The 16,673-nt window shown below is 40.9% G+C and overlaps 1 long non-coding RNA gene across 2 annotated transcripts; it reads left to right on the plus strand.

Moving 5' to 3' along the window:
• The first annotated feature begins 36 nt into the window (after positions 1-36).
• Positions 37-14,119, plus strand: LOC120892403 (uncharacterized). Of its 2 annotated transcripts, none has more exons than XR_013425714.1 (2): positions 37-1,122; positions 9,305-14,119. It is a non-coding gene; the product is annotated as an uncharacterized LOC120892403 (long non-coding RNA). The 2 variants fall into 2 exon arrangements; XR_013425713.1 differs by having other exon boundaries at positions 37-286.
• The last annotated feature ends 2,554 nt before the right edge of the window (positions 14,120-16,673 follow it).

Consider the following 16,673-nt stretch of genomic DNA (forward strand, 5'->3'; position numbering starts at 1 on the left):
CCGCCGCCGCCGCCGCCATCCGTAGCCCGCCGGCCGGCGCGCGCCATTGGCGTCAGCGGCGCGTGCGAGGCCGCGGCCGCCGCCGCTGCCGCCACGGCCGCCGCCATCTTCTTCCTGCTTTCGCCGTGGCGAGCGGCGGCTTCCCTGGTCGCGGCGGGCTCGGCCGCCCGGGACGCTGGGCTGGGCTCCATGCAGCCGGGCCGCGCAGCCGGGGAGAGCGGGCGCCTCCGGGATTCGGGCTCTGGACCCAGCGGGAGCGGTGCGGGCGCGGAGACGGCGGCGCGCGGTGGGTCGGCTGCGGAGCCCGGGGGCGGTGGCCGCGGCGCCAGCTGCCCGCCGTCTGCGGGGTGTCCGGCCGCCCGCCCGGGGCCCCTTTTGCAGGCTTGGTGCCCGGAGTGCGCCGGCGCCGCCCGCCCGGCCTTGGCAGCGCTGGCGCGGGCGCGGCGGCTGGGGCCGGGCTCCAGGTCCTCGACTCCCGCAAGCGCTGGCCCCGTGTGTCTGCTATTTTGTCTGCATCTCTCCTGCATATTTATGGTCTCCTGTCACATTGCCTGGCCGTTGACAGTTTCCAAAGCACTTGGGCAAGGAGCTGGGAGGGAGCTTCACTACAGGTGGGGCAGCGGAGGGAACGCCACCCGCGAGGGACTCGGCCCGACGTGCGGGGTGCCTTGTGCGTTTAGCGCGCTGCGGACGCGACTGTCGGGAACGGGGCTGGATGGCCCTTGCCCACCACGGCGTCCGAGCTCCGTCACCTGGGCGCTTGGTGTGGCTGGACTAGTTTTTCTCGGCTCCGGCGTGAGAAACCCCCGCCCGCCGCCGCGCTCCTGGGAGTGGAGTCGTCTCGGGCTCGGGGACCTTTGCCACCCGCTTACCCTCTTAGGGCTGCGCGCCCCAGTCGTGGGTAGTGGCACCCGATTTCCCGTATGCCATTTAGCAGCTCACCTGTGCTTTTGTAAACTTTGATTAGCAAAAGCAAAACTGATCCCTCCCAGACACCAAGCTGCCAGGAAATTTCCCTAGACCTGACAGCTCTGCGTAAAGCAAAGTCCAGCTCGAGTTGGTTCTCCAGAGCCGGAGGGTCCTGCTATTGCAGGCCAAACACCACGTAGCAAACTCTAGCAAGTATGAAAAAGGGGCTGCTCTGGGGAGCGCGGGGGTGGGGGGGGTAGGGGGCAGAGCCGGGCGGTCAGACCGCCAGGCTGGAGGCTGGGGTGAGGGATCAAGGCGGACTTTGAAAAGCCCTACAGGTGAAAGCTGATCCTGGGAAGGGGATCCTCTAAAACAGATTACACTTTACTCCTGCTGGCCTTCTTCCATAAAATTCTGTGCTGGTTGTATTTGATTAAAACTGAACCTTAACTGAATCAATCGAAAACAAATGCCCTGTTCAGATCTTAATAATTGTTTTGAAAATGAAAAGGGACACACAACTTTGTGGCCTTTAATTCTTTTCTGCTCAAATTTTTCTCAAATTTTTATGTGTAAAATCATCCCCCGTTCCATTACACCCTGACTGTCAAGAAGGAAATAGACTTCATTGCTGTTTATGTCAGATTCCATTTGGTGTCTCACCACATTTATTGGCTTTCTGCTCCTGACTTTAATTCTGACTGGAAGGGAAGGAATCCCAGTTTTTGTTTCCTAAGGCAGATCGTTGTATGAATGGACATATTTCATTTTGTAGATCAGGTCTGGGGAAAGACATTGTGTCCCCAAACCTCTACCTAATTCTTTAAAATAGTTAGCAAAGGGGAAGGGAGCAGCTATATCCAGGCTAGGTACTGCAGGTGTTCTGGGCAACAAGAGGAGCAAAATAGAATGTGGGGAAGGTGAGGGATTTGTAGCCTCTTTGCAATTGTGTCTTTTCTATAGAGTACTGTTTTATCTGACATTTGGAACTGCACAATTTTAAAAACAATAAAATAGCCACCATAATATTAAAAATTCTTAATATGCTGGGCACAGTAGCATATGCTTGTAATCTCAGTGGCTTTGGAGGCTGAGACAGGAGGAACACAAGTTCAAGGCCAGCCTTAGCAACTCAGTGAGGCCTTAGGCAACTTAGCAAGACTTTGCCTCAAAATAAAAAACAAAAAGGGCTGAGGATGTGGTACAGTGGTCAAGCACCCTTAAGTTCAACCCCCAATACTAAAAAAATTAAAATGTAAGTAATTTTTCAATCAACACTACTCTTGTGTAGGTATGCAACTTACTCAAAATTCAAGAAAGGATATTTTCAAATATATATTCTGAATTTTAAGTTACAAATAGCCTTAAGAATTTACACAACACAGAAGGACCAGCAAATCTCTGAGGAAGATAAATAGTTAACATCAGCTTAGATTTATAACTCTGTCATTTAAAAAAGGAGTGTTTTTAAAACAGTAACCCTCCCCATTAAGGAAGCATCAATATTCTGTGGTTAGCTATAAGATAAAACTAGATTTAGATGACAATGAGGTACAAAAATTCAACTTGAACATTCTGCAAGTAATAAGCATAGTATTGTACTATCTGCTAGTGAAAGAAACACTTCATCCATGAGAAATTAATAGAGGAATATTGGATGTGAGTTCAGAAATAAGTTGAGATTTGTCTCATAGTTGTATCAATTATGTGGCTGTTGTATTTTGAAAATTTCAAAATAAAATTTTTAAAAGAATGGAAACTAGTGACTAGTATATACAATTTCCAAAAATAAATTGCATAAGCATAAATTAAAGATTTAATAATTATGGTTTTCTGACTAAACAAAATATATTGAGTCCATTGTTTATGAGCCAGGGAGTCATACTCCAAAACACTATCTTCATGGAGCATATAAACTCTTACCACTTACTGTCCAAATCATTATGTTCCACCATTTCGTAAAATAATGTTCAAAGAAAGATATGTTTTTCAGCTTGTATGTGTGCATACTTTCCTCCCAGGAATAGCACTGACAGAACAAGGAACACTGAGTTTATCATGAGCACTGGAAAATATACCATCTCGTCCACATGTGTAATTACGTGACCCTGGAAAGACCCACTTGGGCCCTTGGTGTATTTCACTGGTAAATAGGGCAATATCTCTTCCATAATGGAAGCAAGAAAAAAATACAATTTTTCTTTCCTCTTCACAATAACTTTTGAGTATTTCTTTTCATTTAGACTATGAAATTTTCATTTTTCAACTACAAAGGGGTTTTATCTCTTGATATATTGCCCCTAAAATGTGTTTGAAATTAGTTCCCTACACTTTAGCTGAGTTGCAAACCCTCAAATACTTCAATGAAAGACCTCAATCATGAAAAGGCCTGGGTTTTCTCTGACTTTCCAACTGAAGAATCTTGACCAAATGAGCATAGATGACCCCTCTCTGCTTGGGTTTTCCAACTGAGAAGCATTGGACTAGACTCTGATGGCCTCTTCTAGCTCAAAAATTTTGTGTTAACATCTATACAAATCCCTTTTTAGATTCTCAGGCACCTGCATTAAAAAAAAATAGCTGGATAGGTTTAAACTGTCAAAGTTTATAGGAAAGTAGAAGTCATTTTGTATTTGGGTCTAAAATATGAATGCAGGAATTCAAATGCAGTAATTGTATCGATAACACATCAGAGTCATGTAAGTCTTTATGCATCTTCCTTATATTCTATGCATGAGTTTGCTATCCATTCACCTTAAGGGAATAAACTGTTGGATTCTCACTGACCTCTGGTCTCTAAGGCTGTAATTCTCATCCCAGACCTCAGGGTTTCTGTATTTTGAAACAAGTTTTCCTGATCATAACAATGCACTCTTAAGAACACTACTCTGGTGAGGTTTAATAGCACATGAAATAGTATTTGAGATGATCACAGTACTGTGTAGTTCATTTTGGTAGTATAGATGGAAACAGTAAATTGAGTGGTTTTGGTTTCATCTGTATCAATTGAAACTGCATTTTGGTTGTACATTTCTATTTTCTGAACCATAAAACCACATGCCTAATTCACAAGCTGTAGTCCTGAATTTAATTCATTCACCATTTTATCTTCAAAGAGTAAAATAAGAGTTAAGGTTTGTAAAAAATCTGAAAATCTTTGCCACTGACGTTCAAAGAAAATAAAATATATTACTGGGCCCAGAGCAAGCAAGTCCTTGCACTAAATTTATGTAAGTTTATTTCATCTCTGGGTTTTAGTAATAATATTTTCTATCTCTGGCAATTTCTTGACTGATATTCATTATTGTTTTATCTTTTCTGGGCTTTATTCCATGTATTTCCAAAGTACATCAGCTCAGTTTATTTCTTGAAGATATAACACAATAATGTGCCTTTGATTCTAATGTACCTATTACCACTTAAATAAAACATTCATGAGTGAAAAGCATTTATCTTGTGAGAATGTGTGGCTGAAACCTTCATAATTTAGACTTACTGAAAATATACTTTGTTAGAAGGGATGTTTTATAAAAGATTCTGGAGACCTATAAACAGATTTGTTTTGGGGCTGGGGATGTGGCTCAAGCGGTAGCGCGCTCGCCTGGCATGCGTGGGGCCAGGGTTCGATCCTCAGCACCACATACAAACAATGATGTTGTGTCCGCCAAAAACTAAAAAATAAATACTAAAAATTCTCTCTCTCTCCCTCCCTCCCACACACACTCTCTCTCTCTCTCTCTTTTAAAAAAAAGATTTGTTTTATGTAATAGAAGTATAAGAAATAAGTTCATATTCTTTAAATTCATGATGAAATATATGCTTATTTTGTATTGGGTTTTAAATTTCTGGGAAATTCAAAATATTAATGAAAAGGACTCTGGTGATGACGGCAAACTCTTAATTCCAGATTCCTCTCTTTGAGGAGATACAACATGGTTCATTTCTCATCATGATAAAAAAAGAAAAAAAAAACCAGAATGTCATGTTGAGAGCTGTCTTAGTTTGCAGAATAAAGTCAGATCTTCCAGTAAATTTGTTAAAAGTCAGCAATCCTCCTTTATTATTCCAGCTACCAAAGACTTCATTTTAAAATTCAGGAGGCAAAGGAGATTTTCTTTACCAGCCAGTTCATGTTGCTAGCCCTTTCAGAATATTTTATTATCTTGTTTCCATTATTCCCAGTGGTGAGTGATTTGTTGTTTCTTTTGACCACTCATCAAGTAATAATTGATAATCAGAAATCTTCATGTAATATTTAGGATAAATTTTTATCTTTTCCTAATTGAATACTCATGGATTTTGATAACTGAGTAAAATTTCTCTTTGCTTTTCTGCCTTAAAGTTCTTTTGGATTGCAATCCTACTTTTACAATTAGCTTTCTTTCTGCTCATTGATCAGTGTTTCCATTATAATATTTTTCCATTTCTTTTTCCTGTTTCTGAGATAACTGAAAAGTGAATGCACTCTCTGATTCTTATAAAATCTATTTAGGTATCATTTGCTCTTATGAAAACCTAAATATTTGTCTCTCTCCCTTTGTCTTGATTACCAAAATTATTGCAGATGCATAATAAATTTTCAAATTCTCAATCTCCTTGATTTCTCCTTTCCAGCTTTTAGAAATTTGTTTATCTAATTTCAAGGCTTTACATTTTTAAATTACTCATTTACATTCATCTATTGTTTTTCCCTATTCCATTTTAAATTTATGTTTATATGTAAATGCTTCTATTGTTTCTGACACTTTCCAACTTAGTCTCATTTTCAAGTAATGAACAACTTTTACCTGCTTCGCTTCTATCTTCATGCTTAATAAATATTATAATTGTTAAATGTACAGTTTCATAGAGGAAAACAGTTCTGTGGTTTTTCCAACAATAAAATAAAACGTATTGTGACTTTTTCAAGCATTATTTTCTTAAGACAGTTTTGTTCTAATTATGTTCTTCCCGAGATGATACTAACATTAATTCACAATCCCCTGAGCAGTATGCCCACCAAGGATAGATATATGCAGGTGTTAAAAGTTGAGCATGGGGCTGGGATTGTGGCTCAGTGGTAGAGCACTTGCCTGACAAGTGTGGGGCACTGGGTTCGATCCTCAACACCACATATAAATAACTAAATAGATAGATAGATACATACATAAAGATTGTGTCCATCTACAACTAAATATTTTTTTTAAAGTTGAACATGTATAACTCATGAATATTTGCAAAGAAAACTGAAGCTAACTCAGACACTTATCATTATTTACCATCACAACTTTTTGTCTGACCTTTCAACCATATATTTAGCTGGGTAATGACACTAATTGTATAAATTAAAATTTAATGCTATGAACAGTTTTTAAATATTCACTTTTGGTTTTTGTTTTAGTGCTGGTATTTTACAATCTGATGTAGTTGGTTCAATATTCCTTTATGAACAATACTGTTTTATGCAATTTGATTTTACTTCTACAAACTTTATAAACACATAATTTCTAATTTATCTTAATGTAGTCAGTAAAATCTGTCTCATATTAAGAAACTAAAGGTACAAAAATACACTTATTCTGTTGACTTTGGGCAACTTAATGTTCTCCCCAAATCTGCCGTTGGTTTCCCTCTAATATTTTAATAATGTCCCATAGAGGAAGCCTACTTGGTATGATTTGGTCTCTAGGCTAGTGTTTGAAGGACAGTGTTTTATGGATTGTGTAACTAGTTCTTTGAATGCATTTTTTTTTGTATTAGGAATAGTTTTAAAAACAACTAAAAAGATTCTTTTCTTCAAAATACGCATTTATTTAAAATTTAAGATAGGCAGCATTGGTTAATCCTTCAGGGATATATATAAACACACAGGTGGATTCACTCATGCAAGCACTTGTTGTTAGCTAACTGATGGTTTTCTCAAAACAACCTATTATGTTGCTTTTGTGTCAAAGTAAAAATTTTTTTGAGACTGGAACATAGAGTGTAATTTCCTATCATGGTAATAGGCTAGAAAAGGTCTCCAGAGAGGGAATAGAGAGTAACAGAGAAAGCAATGAACTTGGGGTTGGGTTAGAAGGTCTGCCACACAAGTCTCAAAAACTAAATGTACTCTTGGCTTTGTCTAATCCATGCAGAAGAGGGCAAGCTAAATTGTTTTGTACTTTCTTTCTATTTTTTAAAATTATGTGATTTTTAGGTACCTTTTGGATTATTTTAGGCTAGCTTGGCATTCACTTGTATTGTTCTTTCTCTTCTGAAGGACTCAAGTACCCTTTCTCAATCATAATGTTCATCTTAAATTTTGTACCATCAATCTTTAGACTTTCATATTTCTTTTTTCAGTAAACATTTGTTGACCGTATTTTGTGTGCAGGTACTGTACAAAACCAGAGAAGAGCAGAGATAGATAAGATGTGCTTCCTATCCACAAGTAATGACAAGTGCTCCAATAAAGGAATGAGTGAAGTAGCATGATAATTCAAATGAGAAACTCACTAATTCTGCTTTGAGGGAGCCAAAAGGATGGCGTAGGAGGAGGTGGCGTTTGAATGGATCTAGGAAGATGTACTTGGAAATGGGGCTGAGAAGGAAACTGAGGCACCTGTAGGCCCATGTTGGAGCATGTGCACAGTGAAACAGGTGGGAAGATGCGTGGTATTTGACAGAATTCAGGAATGAGTTTCATTTTCCAGGACTAAATCTTGGGAAAAACATTGTGGAGCATGGCATTGCCTAGACAGAAGAATAGGCAAGAATTGTCAGGAAGTGAAATGAGAGACTAGGGGATTAGGAGATAACCAACACTCCCCTGGTTTTCTTCGCAAGTTGAAGGATAACAGAGGTTGTTTTTGAACTCAAGTATATTGAAGTTTGCTTGCAGGTCTCCCAATAATAGTTAGGTAGAACAATTAGAACAATAGTCTGTGTTCATTGAGCATTTACTTTGCATTTGTTTATTCTAATGTCCAAGTCCAGTGTTTAGTTAGGAAATTTTACCAATATTTTTTTTTTCTGAGAACCTAGCAAAATCTGTATAGAACAAGCATTTTTTAAAAATTATTTTGTTTGGCTATAACATAGTTAATCAGTACTAAGGATTAAGTTTATGATAGGAACTCAGATATTTTTAATAATAGGCAATGTACTCTTCACATATAAAATATCACATTTAACCTAGAAATTCCAAATCAAACCATTTTAGACAACTGAAAGAATAAAATGGGATGATGACTTAGGAAACTGCTTTTTGTAAACTTTAAAGATCTAAATTATTGTGAATAATTAAGAATACTAGGAAAAATACAGTTAAACTTTATGTCTGACTCTTGGCCTTCTCCCTGAACAATTACAGGGAAGGGGAAGAACTGTGTGTCAACTTGGAATCAGATTCTCAGTTTTGTGCCATTTAATTTAGACACTTATTTTAATGTAAGCACTTTTGCTTTTACTTTGACAATCAGTATGCAATTTTAATTAGCACTTGGAACACAGCAGAATACATTGATGAGGCACAAGGCATGAAGAAATACGTTCCTAATGGCCTGCTTGAGGACTCTGGCAGCATTCAAAAAAGACACTCTCAATATAATGTGCGATACTTCTGAGAAATCATCCTCATTGGCATTTATACTCATACGTTTAATCATTTCAGTGTTTTGAAATGTCAAAATATTGGCATTAGCAGCTTTGTTATCTATGCTACACTCAGAATATTAATTTCTCAAGTTTATTCTGATGCAACAATTGAGGTATAAGAAAACTTATTTCCTACATCTGCCCAGAATTCTTTCCAACTTTGCCGATCAATCTCTTATACCATCTCTAAGCCCTAGCTGCCTCACCCCATCACAGTCTTCCTTCACTTCCCTTTTTCCCTAGGCCATTCTCTTCAGAATATACCCATTGCCATGCAACTACAACTGCAGACTACCCTGTTGTAATTATTTCTTTAATCATTCTCTCCTGTTGACTCTCAATGCTGTACTTGTAGGAACTGTGTCGCCATATCTGTGTTTTGGTTGAAAGGCACAGTGCAGTGGAATAGAAAGAGCATGCATTTATAGTTATGCTGTTATAGACTGAATACTAACTGCTGCTTACTTGCTCTGGAGACTGGAGCAAATTACTTAACTTCTTTGAGCTTCTTTAAATAAGGATAATGATACCTATTATGTAGGATTATTGTGAAGATTAAATAAGCTTCGTGCAAAAATGTATAGAGATGTTCTGTTAGTCATTGGTAATTACAAGTAGTACAGCCCTTGTTACTAGGGTTATAAAGGTGAATAAGCCATGACTTCATCCTAAGGACTTCATAATTTAGTAGGAAAGAGGTCAGAAAATGGACAATTGCATTATAATTCTCTTTTTTTTTTTGCAATATAATTTTTGATGGCGATGACATGGTCCTTAGAGTAATCTTATGAGTGGAGAAAGACAGACTCAGCTGCATGTGCCCAAGAAGAGTGAGAAAGAAGCAAAGAAGTGGAGACAACACACCTACAACACAGAGGTGCTAGCAGGGAAGTTTGCCTGTGTGTTGACGGGCTTTTATTTTCTTTTAATATGGGAGAGGCTTGAGCATGGCTAGGCATGTGGTCCAAGGGGAGAGGATGAACATAGAGGAGAGTGGGAATGGGATCCCCAAGGAGCAAAAGACCTCAGCCCCTTCCAACTGGGGGATCTGGCATTAGTCTTGCTATGGACATTTCCATATCTAGCAAGTCCCCAGGAGCCACATGCCCAATAAGATGAAATTATGGATCAAACTGGCCCATCTAATTGGGATTTTTACCTTGGTTTCCTTATTTGTCCTCTGATTCTTTATAGTAGGCCCAGAACTTTTTCCTGAACTGCAACTACTTGCTTAATACTTAATACCTTCAGTCAAAGGAGTCTTATCTATTATCCCCAACCCCACAGTATTGTCACCTGCCACAACTCTTGAATATTACTACTTTTGAGAAAGTTCTGTGACATCATGCCCTCAACATTAGATGTGCTTTAATATCCTTGCCATCTAACTGGGAGCAAAGTCTAAAAGTGAGTCTAAAAGTGAGTGTGGGCTTACCACATCTATTAAGATTCACCCTCAGGTCAGATGAAACAAAAAACAAAGCCCTCTGCGATGACCCTGCCCACTTACTGCTCTTCTCATTTGTCCTGAGACTGCATAAGTCATGGCAAAATTTGAGTTTCTTCAAAAATAATGGGGCACTTGCCACCACATACATGGTTTGGGTGTCTGTCCAGTGAGGGCTCATCTAGCCATTTCTGCTTATCATCACTGAGTATTTGCTGGGCACTTCCTAGCACTAGTCATAGAGGTTATGACATGAAGAAACACAGTGCCTACCCTTGGGATGGTCCTGGTCCAGCAGGGAAGATTGTCATCATTGCAATGTGGGCAGGGTAAAGAACCAGTTAGGCTAGGTAAGAAGGAACTGGTAGATTGCCTTTTTATTTATTTATTTATTTATTGGGGTAGAATCTAGTGACAGTCTGGTGAAGTCAGTAGAACATAGGAAATGTGTTCTTCTTACCCTAATGTAATTGCTTCCCCTGCCAGATCACACAGCTCCAAAGGTTAGCTTTATTTTATGAGGCTGGAGAGGTTCCAGGACTGCAATAACCTTAAAAGAAGCTTGTCGGCTTGTGCAGTGGCCAAGATCAGCTGCCGAATCTCCGGGGCATGAAGAAAGGACCATCTCTTTCAGTCCCTCTTTGCTCTCAGCTAACGTTCTCCTCCTTCCACCCTGTTCTGACCCTGTTTTTGTTCTTCTTGTTCTGCCTTCAGGATAAAATGCAAGACAATTTTGTTGGCTGTTCTTAAGTCAAGTGTGTTTGTTTGACCTCTGAGGAAATGATTTCTGGGCACATGAATAAAATAAAGGTGGATTGAGCTATTCTATCCTGCAGCTTTCCCTGACAGGCTCTCCAAGCCTCTCTCTTCCTCTGCAGTGTCCTAATTGCTCTGATGGACCACCGTCTCTGGATTTAGCCCTGGAACTCTGTGGGCATGGGCCACTGGGGACAGTGAGGGTCTGGAGAGGCTGAGGAAAACCAGAGATGGCCTGCTTTTGTTTCCTGGCACCACATCTCTAACCTGTTTGAGTTGAAGTTATGTAAACTAGACTGAGGAAGAATCAGACGTATTGTGTATAAATGTCATCCCCAAAGTTGAAGTGTACATTAAACACTATAGTAATATGACCCATCAGCCACTTTAAAATGAACTTTAACGTCCCATGGTGGTAGAATTTTGGAAAAAAGGAAAGGAAAAGAAATTCTCAACCCTTCCCCATGCTCTCCTTCTCTCTTTGACACTGTGTCCTTCAGTTCCTTGACCTAGTTCCCTGCCAGAGAATGGGGTGGGAGCCATCTGGTCTTGGTTCATGGTCCTCACAGGTCCTCCCTGTACAGCCCCATCAGGCTGAGTGATTCTGTTTCTGTTTCCCTCCAAACTCCCTGGCTTGGAGCACAGGCTCATGCAGGGATGCTGATGGAGCGCGCTGCCTAGGGGATTATGGCCTCCTGGCCATTCCTGGCCTGAGTCTTCCCTGCTCTACTGGAATGGCTGACACCCTAGTGTTTTTTCCCCCTTTTCCTCACATTCCTATAGGGCAAGGCAGGAGGGGAGCAGTGAATGTCAGATGAACAGGCTTTCATTTTCTGTTCTTCTCACCTGTCCCCTGTGTCTGTGAGCCCACATGTGCATACAGGCCCCATTGGGGGAACCCCAGAGCAGGGACACCATGAATTGTCTTCAGGCAGCATCTGCCATACAAGCCAAGGCACTCATGGAGAAGACAGTCTCCCCGAAGAGCTAGCACTGTGATAAAATATGTATAACTTAAATAAACAGTATTGGCTAATGACAAAGAATCCTGGCAAGACTAGGCCACTAGAGGTAGAATCTATTGACAGTCTGGTGAAGTCGGTAGAACATAGGAAATGTGCTCTTCTTACCCTAATGTAATTGCTTCCCCTGCCAGATCACACAGCTTTTGGGGAAGTGGTGTCTTGTTTGTGCTTCCCGTTTCCTGTAAGCTTATCACTTCCTCCTGGCCACTCCCTTCTTGAACTCTATTGTATCCCCCTGTCTAGCCATTCCCTGTCTCTTCCCTGCCATCAATCAGGATTCTTTCCCATCATACCCCAGAACTAGGAAAGCAACTTGGAGGTGGAGCAGACACTGGGAGGTTACTTTGCTTGGGGATTTGTTCCTTGCTTTGACTTCCTCCTGTGGCTTTGTCTTTGTAAAACATCGCCTTTGGATTTCTGCCAAGCTGTTTTCATTGCTTTTTAAAATTTAATTTTATTAGGCTATACTAACTTTGATTGTAAAAACTCCTTATTAGAAACTGTACAAAAAAAATAGCATCTATAACTAATCGGGAAGAAGGCTGGATTTGTGCCCATGTAGATGAAGAACCTGATATGACAGTTATATCCACTTAATACGTCAGTTTGGTATCAACCCACAGGAATATGAACACATCCCTAAAGCCCGACAAATCAATTCTTCCCAATTATATTTCTTATCCATCTTCAAAATGAAAGACAAATTCCCTCTCTGTATTTTTAATAATCAGACTGATAATCTCTCTCTAGGATTTATTGTGCCTCAATGTGTTGAAACTATTTGGATTAGATTTTCCCAAGGTAACCACATGAAATCCTCCTTTGCCTATACCCATTATCAATACTGAAATCCAAATAGATTCTCCCAGATCCTGAAGCAAACTCTCTACCTAAATTCTGTAATTAGGAGTGCTGCCTGCTCCATAGCTTTTAAGGAACCTGAGGGGGCAAGAGGTCTGATACTTGCCCATGCCAAGAACCTCATAATTTAACTTTGTCCTTAAAAGAAATAGGAATTTATTACCAAAGTGGCTTGGACTTTTTTAGTTGTAGATGGATACAATACCTTTGTTGTACAAGAATTGCCCCCAATCAGAATGGTCACTGTGGATTAGGACTGGTGACTCCTAATATTCACATACAAAACAAACAAAAAAACAAAACCTGCAAAACCACTAATTTGGTTCATTTGTTAATAAAATAATTCCACATCAGAGAAATCTAAGCAGTGTAGTGCTAACCCTCTTACTACATGCATTTCTGGGTTTCTCTCTCTCATCAGAGCATCCATCCTTCCATTGTTAATTCTGAATTAGAAGAGGCTACTAAACATGTCTCTAAGACTTTAGAAAAAAACTTTAATGACTTTTCTCCAAGCTTTGCAAACTGAGTTCTCTAACCTGCTTCAGTAAATTTGCAAAATAACAAGTCTTAGATACCCCATTGATTCAACAGAGTGGTTTGTGTGCAGTTATTAGAAAAAAAAAAGTTTCTTCTGTGTTCATAAGTCAGGGATTGTTGTCAAAAATTTAAGAGCTTAAAGAACAGATACAAGTTTTTCATCAAATAGGGGATGTCACTTCCACTGATTCCTTGAAATCAGTGGGAATTTCTGCTCCAGGGAGGTTTCCAGTCATTCTCCTCCTAATCACTGTACTTCCTTCTAGCATGCCTGGCATCCTCTCGTGGGGTTTTAAATGCTTTCCAGTAGCCATTCCCACACCAGATGGTTACCATCAGGATAAACTACTTGAGGAACTTAGCCACCTGACCAGGGATGGCCATGGAGTTGCTGATGACAGTGACATCAACCTTTGTCCCAGTGCAACTATTGATGGTGATAATGTCAAAATGACTCTCGTCCCAGGGTCTATATCCACTTCCTCAATGGTGGTCATTGATGATAACGCTGTGCCCCATCTTGTCACACTCTCAGCTGGCTGAGAGAATAACCAAAATTGGGAGATTGTTAAAGCAAATAAAAATGGAGATAGTCCCGAAAAATTCCCCCCAGGCAAGCCCGGTTAGGCCTTCAAAATAACCTTAATCTTGCTTAAATTGTAAACATAGTCAAAACTTAACTTGGGTCATTATTTATAAATGTGAGTATTAGAGAAAAGCCAAACTTAAATGCAACCAGTCAGAAGTGGCCACCTAACTTAAATTATATAGCTAGGACTTTCCAGTGGGACTGTCCAAATAAGGCAACTATAACTGTAACCAATCAAATATTTGCTTACTTTATGCCTTCACTCTATAGTGAAGCCTGTCTCTTGTAGTTCTTTGACAGAGCCAGACCTTTTTGGTTTGGGTGCTTCCCAATTCATGAATTGTTGTTTGCTCAAATAAACTCTTTACAATTTTATTGGGCCTCAGTTTTTCTTTTAATGCTTCCCTTTAACAAAAACAAATAGTAAGCCGGATACAGTGGTGCACACCTGTAATCCCAGCAGCTCTGGAGACTGAGGCAGGAGAATGGCGAGTTCAAAGCCAGCCTCAGCGAAGGCAACTCAGTGAGACCCTGTCTCTAAATAAAATACAAAATAGGGGTGGGAAGTGGCTCAGTGGTTGAGGGCCCTGAGTTCAATCCCCAGTACCAACTCCATTTCACAAATAAAAATACGTAGTAGCTGTGATATAGCTCTATAGCAGAACACATGCTTAGCAAAAATAACTAGGACTGAGGGAAGAAGGATAGAAGAGAAAAAAAGAGAAAGCAGGAGAGAGGGGGCATGCTTGAAAAAGAAGATAATCCCTCAAACAAAAACATTTTCCAAAGAGAGCCTGGATGCTCTAGGGAATTAGCTGGCACTCCCAATTGTCTCTATTCCCTATGGCTTTTGTGTCCAGTGAGAGGACTTTGAGAACCACCCAAGTCCAGCCCATAGCTATTGAGTTAATGGGAAACCCTCATCTGTTTCAGTCTGGTTTTGTCTCAGGAGAGAAAATTTTGGCAGGTAGAGAGCCCCAGGAGCCTCCTTTCCATCATATTCTCTTTGATTTTTATGGATTCCTTCAATAAGGGCAAAACCTCTCCTTTAATACCAAAGCCATCCAGTGAGAGAGAACTCCTAGACATTACTGTGGGAACAGCATCTACACCAGACTTGGGGAATCGACTTCAACCAAGCAAACATGTTGGCACTGAGTTGTAGAAGATGGGAGAGGGTACCCCGCCACTGAGGGAGGACGGAAGGTGAGGATGGGAGGAACACCAACATCAGAAATTTTACAGGCTATCTCCCAATCTCTGAAAATTTAACATGCCTCAAATAAGGGAATTATTTTCACCACCAATGCTGCTGCCCACCCCTTGTCATTAATTCTAATCCCCTTTCCCTGGTTCACTGAAACTGGAAACCTCAGCTATTTTTACTTATCTCTTTGCCTCACCTATAATCACTCTGAAAATGCTGTTGGTTTTGTTCCCTTTTCACTACTCCAACTTTTACTGCTCTCGAATAGCCTCGGAGTGTTTCTGCCAGGTGATTTCAGAACAGGCGAGCAGGAAACCCTGTAGACTCTGGAGCCAGACTCCCTGGCTTTAACTTAGCAGCTTTGGCTCCCTGGGATGTTTAACCCCCTGTGCCTCAGTTTCCTCCAGTCATTTGAGATGATTAAGAACATTTGACACAGAGAGAGGATTAAGTGAAACAAAATATGTGTACCAAGTGCCTGGCATGCTCTGGGCTCATGATAAACAGCAGGAATCCTTCCCAAAGCCCCATAACTGGTTTCACTGCCTTGTCTCTAATCTGCTCCTCACGTGGTGGGCAGATCGGTCATTACAATGCACACTGACAAAGTACTTCCTGCTGGAACAAATTCCATGGTCCTCTGGACCCTGGAGAGTTGGTTCCAGGCTATTTATCTACCCAGCTCCTGCCACACTCCTGCAGGCCACGTGTATTTTCCAGGCCCTAGCTCTGCTATCTGGGTCCACACCTCTGTGCTGTGGGTCTCTCTGCCTGAGGTTTTCCTTGTCTTCTTTTCTCCTTTGTAATCTACTTCTCGTCCTTCCAGCTGCGTTCAGGGAAACCTTTGCTGGTCTTCCCCTTCTCATTGAGTAATGTTGATTGCTTCCTTTTCTGTAGTCCCTCGGTCACTTGTCTATCATTCAAACTTAGCCCTATTGGCCACATGCCCTATGTCTCCCATATGCCATAGATGGGGAAGCTGTGCCCTTCTGGTGCATCTTGGCTCCCCCAGGACTTCCTTGTTGACATGTCCCTTTATGCCCTTTCTCATGGCATCTTATTACAGTCCCTAAAATAATACAGCAAAATGTCCTGTAGCTTGGGCATGACAGTGGTCAAGTTTGGAGAAGAATAAATCTATAAGAATTTAATTACCTAGTTCCTAAGCTGCGTTTCTCTTTTAAAAGTTTTCAGAAACTTCTTAAGGCAAGTGACAAACTCTAGGAGATTCCTACACCAAGGATTTTCTTTTCTTTTTGGGAAATGGGAGGGTCTTCCTTCCCTCTCTGGGAGGCAGTTAAGAGAGAACAGAATAAAAGTCCCAACATGTGATAATTGGTTAGATGTTTTCCTCTTGGGCTACAAACTCTGACATGGACAAGGGGGCCGTATCGCCTGCAGGCTGTCACTCTGATACTCCTTCATCTAGCAATGTAGACACTGATAGTCAACTCCAAAGTGTTATCTTGGAGATACTCTTGATGTGGAGAAGGGAGAGTGGGTGCGAATGGCTTCTGTGGGGGTGAATCTATGTTGGGGGAAGACAGTCAGATTATTCACTGAGGTAATCTTACTAGGATATTTTAGGGATGATGGCTTGGGTATTGGGTATTTAAGGGATGAAGCCCCGAGGAGTTGGTGAGAGCAGGACTGAAGACATTTGTTTTTAGATAACTGAGTCTATTTTCAGGCCCTAGCCATAGTGTGTCTACCTAAGATCTA

Source organism: Ictidomys tridecemlineatus, chromosome 9 (assembly GCF_052094955.1).
Source record: "Ictidomys tridecemlineatus isolate mIctTri1 chromosome 9, mIctTri1.hap1, whole genome shotgun sequence".
NCBI lineage: Eukaryota > Metazoa > Chordata > Mammalia > Rodentia > Sciuridae > Ictidomys > Ictidomys tridecemlineatus.